The sequence below is a fragment of the Nicotiana sylvestris genome, chromosome 12 (assembly GCF_000393655.2).
Source record: "Nicotiana sylvestris chromosome 12, ASM39365v2, whole genome shotgun sequence".
Taxonomy (NCBI): domain Eukaryota; kingdom Viridiplantae; phylum Streptophyta; class Magnoliopsida; order Solanales; family Solanaceae; genus Nicotiana; species Nicotiana sylvestris.
Genome location: NC_091068.1, coordinates 58,450,464 through 58,458,894, shown reverse-complemented (window position 1 = coordinate 58,458,894; position 8,431 = coordinate 58,450,464).

Below are 8,431 nucleotides of genomic sequence, written 5' to 3'. Positions count from 1 at the left end.
CCGTGTATAAAATCAAGAGGGATATCGACTGTGAACCAAGGTCGAATAGAGATCGATATCAACCGTACAATGGAGACTGTAAAGGCAACGGATGTGGGCGAATCTCTGTATGGAATGAGAGGGGAAATGATCGAGGCCAAAGTTCATGAGGACTCATGAGTAAGAGTGGTTTCGATAGGGATGACGGGCCCAGAGAAGCATCGTGATTATCGGAGTATAACTTCAACATTGATGCATCCCCCATCGTATCTGCCATCAGACATATCAAAGATAATAGATGGCCTCAACCTTTGCAGACCGATCCAACCTAGAGAAATCCCAACCAAATGTGCAAGTATCATGGCACGCATGGCCATAAAATAGAAGATTGCAGACAACTAAAGGAGGAAATAGCCCAATTGTTCAATGAAGGGAACCTTAGAGAATTCTTAAGCGATCGGGCCAAGAATCACTTCAAAAATAGAGATTCAAACAGGCACAATGAGCAAGAAGAGCCACAACACATGGTTTGTATGATCATTGGAAGGGTCGATATTCATCAAGGACCAACATTAAAATGCACCAAGGTGTCGATCACAAGGGAGAAACAAACTCGGGATTAAGTACCAGAAGGAACCTTGTCATTTAATAACGAGGATGCAGAAGGGATCGTACAACCCCACAATGACACACTAGTAATATCAGTACTTATGAATAAGACTCAACTTAAATATGTTTTAATTAATCTAGGTAGCTCGGCCAACAGTATTCGATCAAGGGTCGTAGAACAGCTCGGCCTACAGGATCAGGTTGTGCCCGCAGCCCGAGTACTAAACGACTTTAATATGGCATGTGAAACCACCAAAGGCGATATAACATTGCTAGTAAACGTGGCTGGGACCATCCAAGAAATGAAGTTCCATGCAATTGAGGGCGATATGAGGTCTAATTCCCTATTCGGGAGACTGGGGATCCACATCATGAGGGCAGTGCCCTCGACCCTTCACTAGGTTCTAAAGATCCCGACACTACAGGGAGACAAAACAGTCTACTAGGAGCAACAAAAAAATGTTTGTCGTCGATGAAGTGATACTGATATCAGCTCTCTTATCAACGAAAGGGTCAAATTCGAAGGGAAAATAGGAGGCCAAAAAGCAACAACACACACCTACCTCGACCCAATCAGAGAAGCCGGGGGCTGACGAAGATGATTATTATAGGCTTTCTCGATCCTTCATAGTCCCTGATGATTTTGATGCCACCAATTTAACGGTCGAAGATCTGGAACAAATCATATCGGCCGAATATTAGCCCGAGTGAAATGTATACCTTGGCACGAGGCTAGCCCCCTAGCTCAGACGAAAACTTATTCAATTCCATAAAACTAACATAGATTGCTTTGCTTGGTCCCATCTCGATATGACAGGGATCCCACCGGAAGTTACCACCCATAAACTAAGCCTGGACCTGGAATTCCATCCGATGAAGTAAAAAAGAAGGCCCCAGTCCAAGGTTAAACACGCTTTCATCACAGATGAGTAACCAAACTTCTCAAAATAGGGTCCATCCGAGAAGTAAAATATCCCAAATGGTCAGAGAATGTAGTAGTAGTCCTTAAGAAGAGAAACAAACTTAGAATGTGTGCAGATTATAAAGACCTAAATAAAGCATGCCCCAAGGATTCTTTTCCTTTTCCTAATATCGATTGCATGATTGATGCCACGTCCGGCCACGAGATCATCAGTTTTCTCAATGCATATTTCGGGTAAAACAAAATACGGATGACCCGGAAGGCTAGGAAAAGACCTCGTTCATTACTAATTATAGTACGTACTGCTATAATGTAATGTCATTCGAATTAGAAAATGTCGGTACAACCTATAAACGGCTAGTAAACCGAATGTTCGAAGAACAAATACGGAAATCTATGGGATTTTATATTGATGACATGTTAGTTAAGTCCATGCGAGCAGAGGACAATTTGAAGCATTTGTAGGAAACTTTCAGTATACTAAAGATATACAACATGAATCTCAACCCAGAAAAATGCGTGTTCGGGGTCGGCTCTGGTAAATTTCTCAGCTTCATGGTATCCAATCGAGGAATCGAGATCAACTCCAACAAAATTAAAACTATCAAGGACATCATGGTAGCAGACAATGTAAAGGCCATGCAGAGGTTATCAAGGTGTATAGCCTCCCTATGGCGATTCATCTGGAGGTCCTCCGATAAGAGCTATCGGTTCTTTTCATTGTTGAAGAAGAAGAATAATTTCACATGAACTCTAGAATGCCAACAGACCTTGGAGGAGCTTAAACGGTACTTGTTGAGCCTGCCGGTGCTTCACACGCCGAGGGAAGACAAACAGATTTACTTGTATCTGGCAGTATCAGAGATAATGGTAAGTGGAGTCCTAATCTGATAAGAAAAAAGTACACAATTCCCTATCTAGTATATTAGTCGGACCTTAGGTGAGGCTGAAACCAGGTATCCCCATCTAGAAAAATTAGCAGTCGCATTGATAAGCGCCTCTAGGAAACTAAAACCATACTTCAATGTCATCCCATATGTGTTATAGCAACTTATCCTCTTCAAAATATTTTTCAAAAGCCCGAGCTTTCGAGATGATTGGCTAAATGCGACATAGAAATCAACAGGTACGATATTGAGTATCGACCCCAAACAAACTCAAATCTTGGCAGACTTCGTGGCTGACTTCATGCTGGCCTTAGTACCCGAGGTTGAAAGAGAACTATTAGCCAACTCGGGTATACCTTCGGGTATTTGAACCCTCTTTATGGACGGTGCTTCGAATGTAAAGGGGTCCGGACTCGGCATCGTGCTAAAACCAACCACAAGTAACATGGTTAGACAATCTATTAGAACTGTAAAATTGACTAACAACTAGGCCAAATATGAGGGCATTATTGTAGGTCTCGAACTAGCCAAAGGCTTGGGATCAGAGGTGATCGAAACCAAATACCACTCCTTCATCGTTAAGAATCAGGTTAACGGAACCTTTGAAATTCTAGAAGAACGAATGCAAAGATACCTGTATAAGCAAAAAGTAACTCTACATCTATTCAAGGAATGTGACTTTGCAACATGTGCCTTGAGATCAAAATAGCGAAGTCAATGCCCTCGCAAACCTAGGGTCATCGGTTGAAGACAAGGAACTCAATTCGGGGGCTATCGTACAACTCATAAGGTCAGTAGTCAAAGAAGGGCACACCGAGATAAACTCTACAAGCTTGACCTAGGATTGGAGAAACAAATACATAAAGTATTTGAAGAACTAAAAACTTCCCTCAGATCCAAAGGAATCTAGGGACCTGCGCACAAAGGCATTCCGATTTATCCTGTCCGAAGATGGAACTTTACACAAAAGGATGTTCGACGGTCCACTAGCAGTATGTCTAGGACTGGGAGATACCGGGTATGTTTTGAGGGAAGTCCACGAAAGCACAGGCGGGAACAACTCAAGCACCGAATCACTAGTTCAAAAGATAATCGAAGTCGGCTATTACTGGGTTGATATGGAAAAAGATACGAAGGAGTTTGTGCAAAAATGTGATAAATGTCAAAGATATGCTCCGATGATTCATCAACCTGGGGAGCTTCTGCATTTGGTTTTATCCCCATGGGCATTCATGAAGTGGGGAATCGACATCATCGGCCCTCTTCCATCGGCACCAGGTAAGGATCAATTTGTTTTATTTATGACTAACTATTTCTCTAAGTGGGTTTAAGCACAGGCCTACCAGAAGGTCAGGGAGAATGAAGTCATCAACTTCATTTGGGACAACATCGTATGTCAATTCAGAATACCATCCGAAATTTCATGTGACAATGGAAAATAGTTTATCGGCATCAAGGTAACCAAATTTCTCGAAGACCTTAAGATCGAAGGGATATTATCAACATCTTATCACCCTAGTGGGAATGGGCAAGCCGAATTGACTAACAAAACCATAATACAAAACCTCAAGAAAAGGTTGACCGATGCTAAAGAAAAAATGGAGAGAAATCCTGCCCAAAGTCCTTTGGGCATAACGCAAAACTTCGAAGTCTAATACCATGGAAACCCTATTTTCTTTGGTTTATGGTGCCGAAACTTTAATACTAGTTGATGTCGGGGAGCCGAGCATTAGATTTCGATATGCGATAAAGGAATCGAATGACGAGGCCATGAATACGAGCCTGGAGTTATTAGATGAATGATGTGAAGCTGCCTTTGATCGATTGGCTACCCAAAAATAACGGATCGAAAGGTATTACAATCGAAGGGCCAACCTTTGATAATTTAATATTAGGGACTCGGTACAGAGCAAGGTCACATTAAACACCTGAAATCCTAATAAAGAGAAATTGGGTACGAACGGGAAGGGTCGTACCAGATTCTCGAGATCACACGAAAAGGATCCTATAAGCTCGAAATGATGAACGGAGAACAGCTACTGAACAATTGGAACGTAACTCACCTCAAACAATATTACTGCTGAGGTACAACCCCATTTCAATTCTTTCTATTTTTTGACTAACACTTGCAGGTTATCGACGAGGAGCGGATAAAGCCTTTAGGTTTGAAAACATGCATGCACTCTTTTTCTCTTGAACCGTTTTTGTCCCAATTGGTTTTTTTCAGCAAGATTTTTAACGAGGCAACACTGGATCGTGCTAACTTAGAATTAAAGGCCTATTGTAGACATGTAATTTTTGACCCGTAGTATTAGTATTTTTGACCCGTAGTCTTAGTATTTTTAGAATATTTATTTGAGTTCATTTCTATAGTATTTCACTTTATTATTAATTTCAATTCTACTTTTAAAGCACAAAAATTGAAAAAATACAAAAATTTGTTTCATATTTCTCTATTTAATTAAGGTATTAGGTATTTTTAGAAAAATATTATTTTTAACCCATTTTTATTAAAATCTTCAAAAATATCAATATATATTGCTTCATGTCATAATGTAGTTTGTTTTAAATAATTAGGAACGATTTCATAATTTATAGTTATTATTTTAGGAATTAATATTTTTAGTCTAGTTGAGTTAAAGGGCCACTTAAAAAGGCAAATTTGGCCAAAATTTGGCCCAATTAAGACCTTAGCCCATAATCCCAAGACTAGCTACCCTAATAAAAAAACCTAAGAACCTTAAAGAAGACCCCCCTTCTTCTTCACACTTAACTAACCCTAGACACCCATCAGCAACCTAACACACACCTCTACCGTAGGACCTCCTCACTACCCTCATCGCTCACACCCTTCTCTCTCTCACACAACCCTTCTGCCACCTTCACCCTTGAACACCCCTAAGCAGCCAGCGATCTCCACCATCTGTACACCCTAACACCCCTAAGAGAACCTTATGCCACCCAGCCGCCACCCTCAACCAAGCTCGCTGGAACTGCCCCTTCACCTTTTGACTTGACCCTCCTAGACACGAAGAAGAAGAAGATAACTCGGCTTCCCCTTCTGCCTGGAACCTTTAGATGTTGCACCTATCTCTGGCCTCCTCTAACTTCTTATTCTTTCATCTTTCTCATTGAGATTTCACCGATTGGACTAAGGTTGAAGGTGAGTTCTCGTTCAAGAGTTCAAAGGTTTGCCTATTGGGGTTGAGACTGAGACCACCAATTTTGTCGAGTTTCGTTCGCGGTTCCGCTTCAAGTTCACCAACTCTGTTTGGTTTCTTCTTGGAAGTTCATGTACGTTTTTAAAAGTTTCAAAGGAAATCAGATTCTTTTATTCTAAGGTCCATTCTTAACTGATCATTTAATTTAAGTTGTTTGCGTTTTAATTATATATCAAATCTTTCTTTAATTGATCTTTATGGCTTTTTTGTTGACTGTAATTCGTTAGTAGAACTGATACACGTATTGGAAGCTTATTAAATCAGATCCTAAATTCTTGAATGAAGATTTGTGTGGACTATAAGACCTGTTTATGAATTGGTTTGCTGAAATTAGGTTAAAAGTTTCTATTGTTTGGTTACTAGTAGAATCACTCTGTTTTGGTAAGTAATTTAGGCGTCCATGTATAATTGGGAAATGACATAGCCTCGTGCAAGAATTTCAACTAAGAGCACATGGCAGTGTGTTGGGGTAAAAGCAAAACAGGTGCGGCTGGGTACCAAAATTGAATAGAAGTTTAAGATTATCATGTTCATTATTTTATTTTACCTTTTTCAATTAATCGCTAGGAGCATGCTAGGCCGTCAACACTCGGGTAGGCGATTATTTGGATTTTCCTTTTCTTTTCTTTTATATGAGGTTAGTGGTTGCCCCCTTTAGTTAGAATTTTCCAGGGAATGCCCCAAAGGATTTGTAGATATTTTATTTCGGGAAATTCCTCGAAGAACTTTGTAAATATTTTAGAGGCCTTGATGAGCATTGAGGAGGTGCATATAGATTCGTAGTATTTTATTTTTAATTTTCTTATTTTATTTTCTTTCGTTCAGGTGGGGACGACCTAGAGCCTATTGTGTGTTTATTTTCCTTTTTCTATGTTTTTTACCTCAATTTGAATGTTTTATAAACCAATTTGATCATGTACGCAACCGTACTACTTTTTCACGACCCAAATCGGGGGGCCGCAATGGGTACCCGCTGCCTTACCCAACCAAGTACCAACATAACGTATCTTTCTTATCATACCATCATGGGTAAATGGGTCGGAAGGGCCACCATGATATAACCAGAATAAAACATAAGGAAATACTAGATATTGGATGACCCAAGATGTAATACAAATACATACTGTATGCAGCGAAATTAGAGGACTTAATTCCTCGCTATTAAGCCACTTTGGAAGAATGCCTCGAGACCCCGAGGACGTGGAGCCACGAACGAGTCCCCTCTCTCGGGGATCGTCGAAGCCCAACTCGAAGAAGACGGAGGTCGAGGCTAGAGCAGAAGGGGAAGCTCCCAAGGCACACGGCTAAATTTGACAAAGCCGGCCTATTTAGAGCCTATGCCGAAGTGTCGCATCTCACCGTCCCATCTCCATACTTTACAGTTAATGCATGTTGTACTATAACCGGGTTCCCCTCCTATATAAAAGGAACCTACACTATTTTGTAAGGGGCTGACGTTGCTCCAACTATTCCTCCACAAGATCAATAATATCTCTCTCTCTTTCTTCTCTCTAGCTTGCTCGTTCCTACTAGCTCGAGGGCACTCTAGAACTTACTATTCTCTCACTTGTTCTTCATTTATTGCTTGGTATTGGCCATAAAGAGTCTTGTTTAATCATGTCTTAACTGTTATCCCATTCCCGGCTACCCCCGATAGCTTGAGATCGAGCCCAGATATCGACCTCGAGGTCCTCCATCGACTATTTCGAAGCCAGGGCAGCAGGATCCTCGGTTTGATCACTGCCCAATTTTAGCTTGTATTTTATCGTCGAACTTCATATTCTTAGCATCATCTGCTCTAACAACTAGCATAAAAATAGATCACGTATTTTTAGAATTCCATTTATAAATTTAATTGTTGTTACCATTTTCATGGTAAATAGTTTGGCGCCCACCGTGGGGCTAAAAATAATAGTGATTATTTTCTTGCTGGTTTCATTACAAAAACGCAAGTTATCTTTCACACTTTTTCTTGTCCAAGATCTCTTGATTTCAGGTCAAAATGTCTGGCTCGGTAAACAGAATCGAGAACGACAACCTCGAAATCCATGGGGAAAATGGTGTGGCTATTCCGGCTAAAGGAACGCAACCACATAACCCCGGTAACGTGCTCGGGCCGATTCTAGCGGATGCGGACTCACATGACGCACAACAGGTCGACGAAACCTCGCACACCGACAGAAGCATACAGCATAGCGACCGACAAGAAGCCCAAAAAACCCTAGCACTGGAAGAATAAGAAGTTAGCCTTCATATTATTTTTGAAATGTTGCAGGCACAGCAGTTGGCCATCGCTCAGTTACAAAGTCATCTGAATACTCCCAGCACAGCTCCCCCCGCCGAACAAGTACCTGAGAGATCAAATAATAACAGATCGGTAGCCGACCCTACCATAATAAAGATGCTTGAGGATCTCACCAAAAGGATCGAATCAGGCTCGTGGAGGTTCGTGCAATGGTCGTTCCCCGAGGAAGCGGCCAGAACCCATTTCAAGGAAGTCCAGAATGCCAGAGCTCCATAAGTACAACGGGACCTCAGATCCAAACGAACACACCACTGCCTATACGTGAGCAGGAAAAGGCAACGAGCCACGGAATGATGAGTTCGAGCCTGCCTTATTGAAGACGTTCGGGGAAACACTTTCGGAAGGAACCATGATGTGGCGTCATAACCTAGCACCCGATACCATAAACTTGCCTACCATACCGGCAGATTCCTCCGTAGAGACGCACGTCGATGCCATCGAATCAGCGAGAGAAAGCCCGACACATCTAGGGCCGAATGAAGGGAGAATGAAACGCCATAGGAATTCG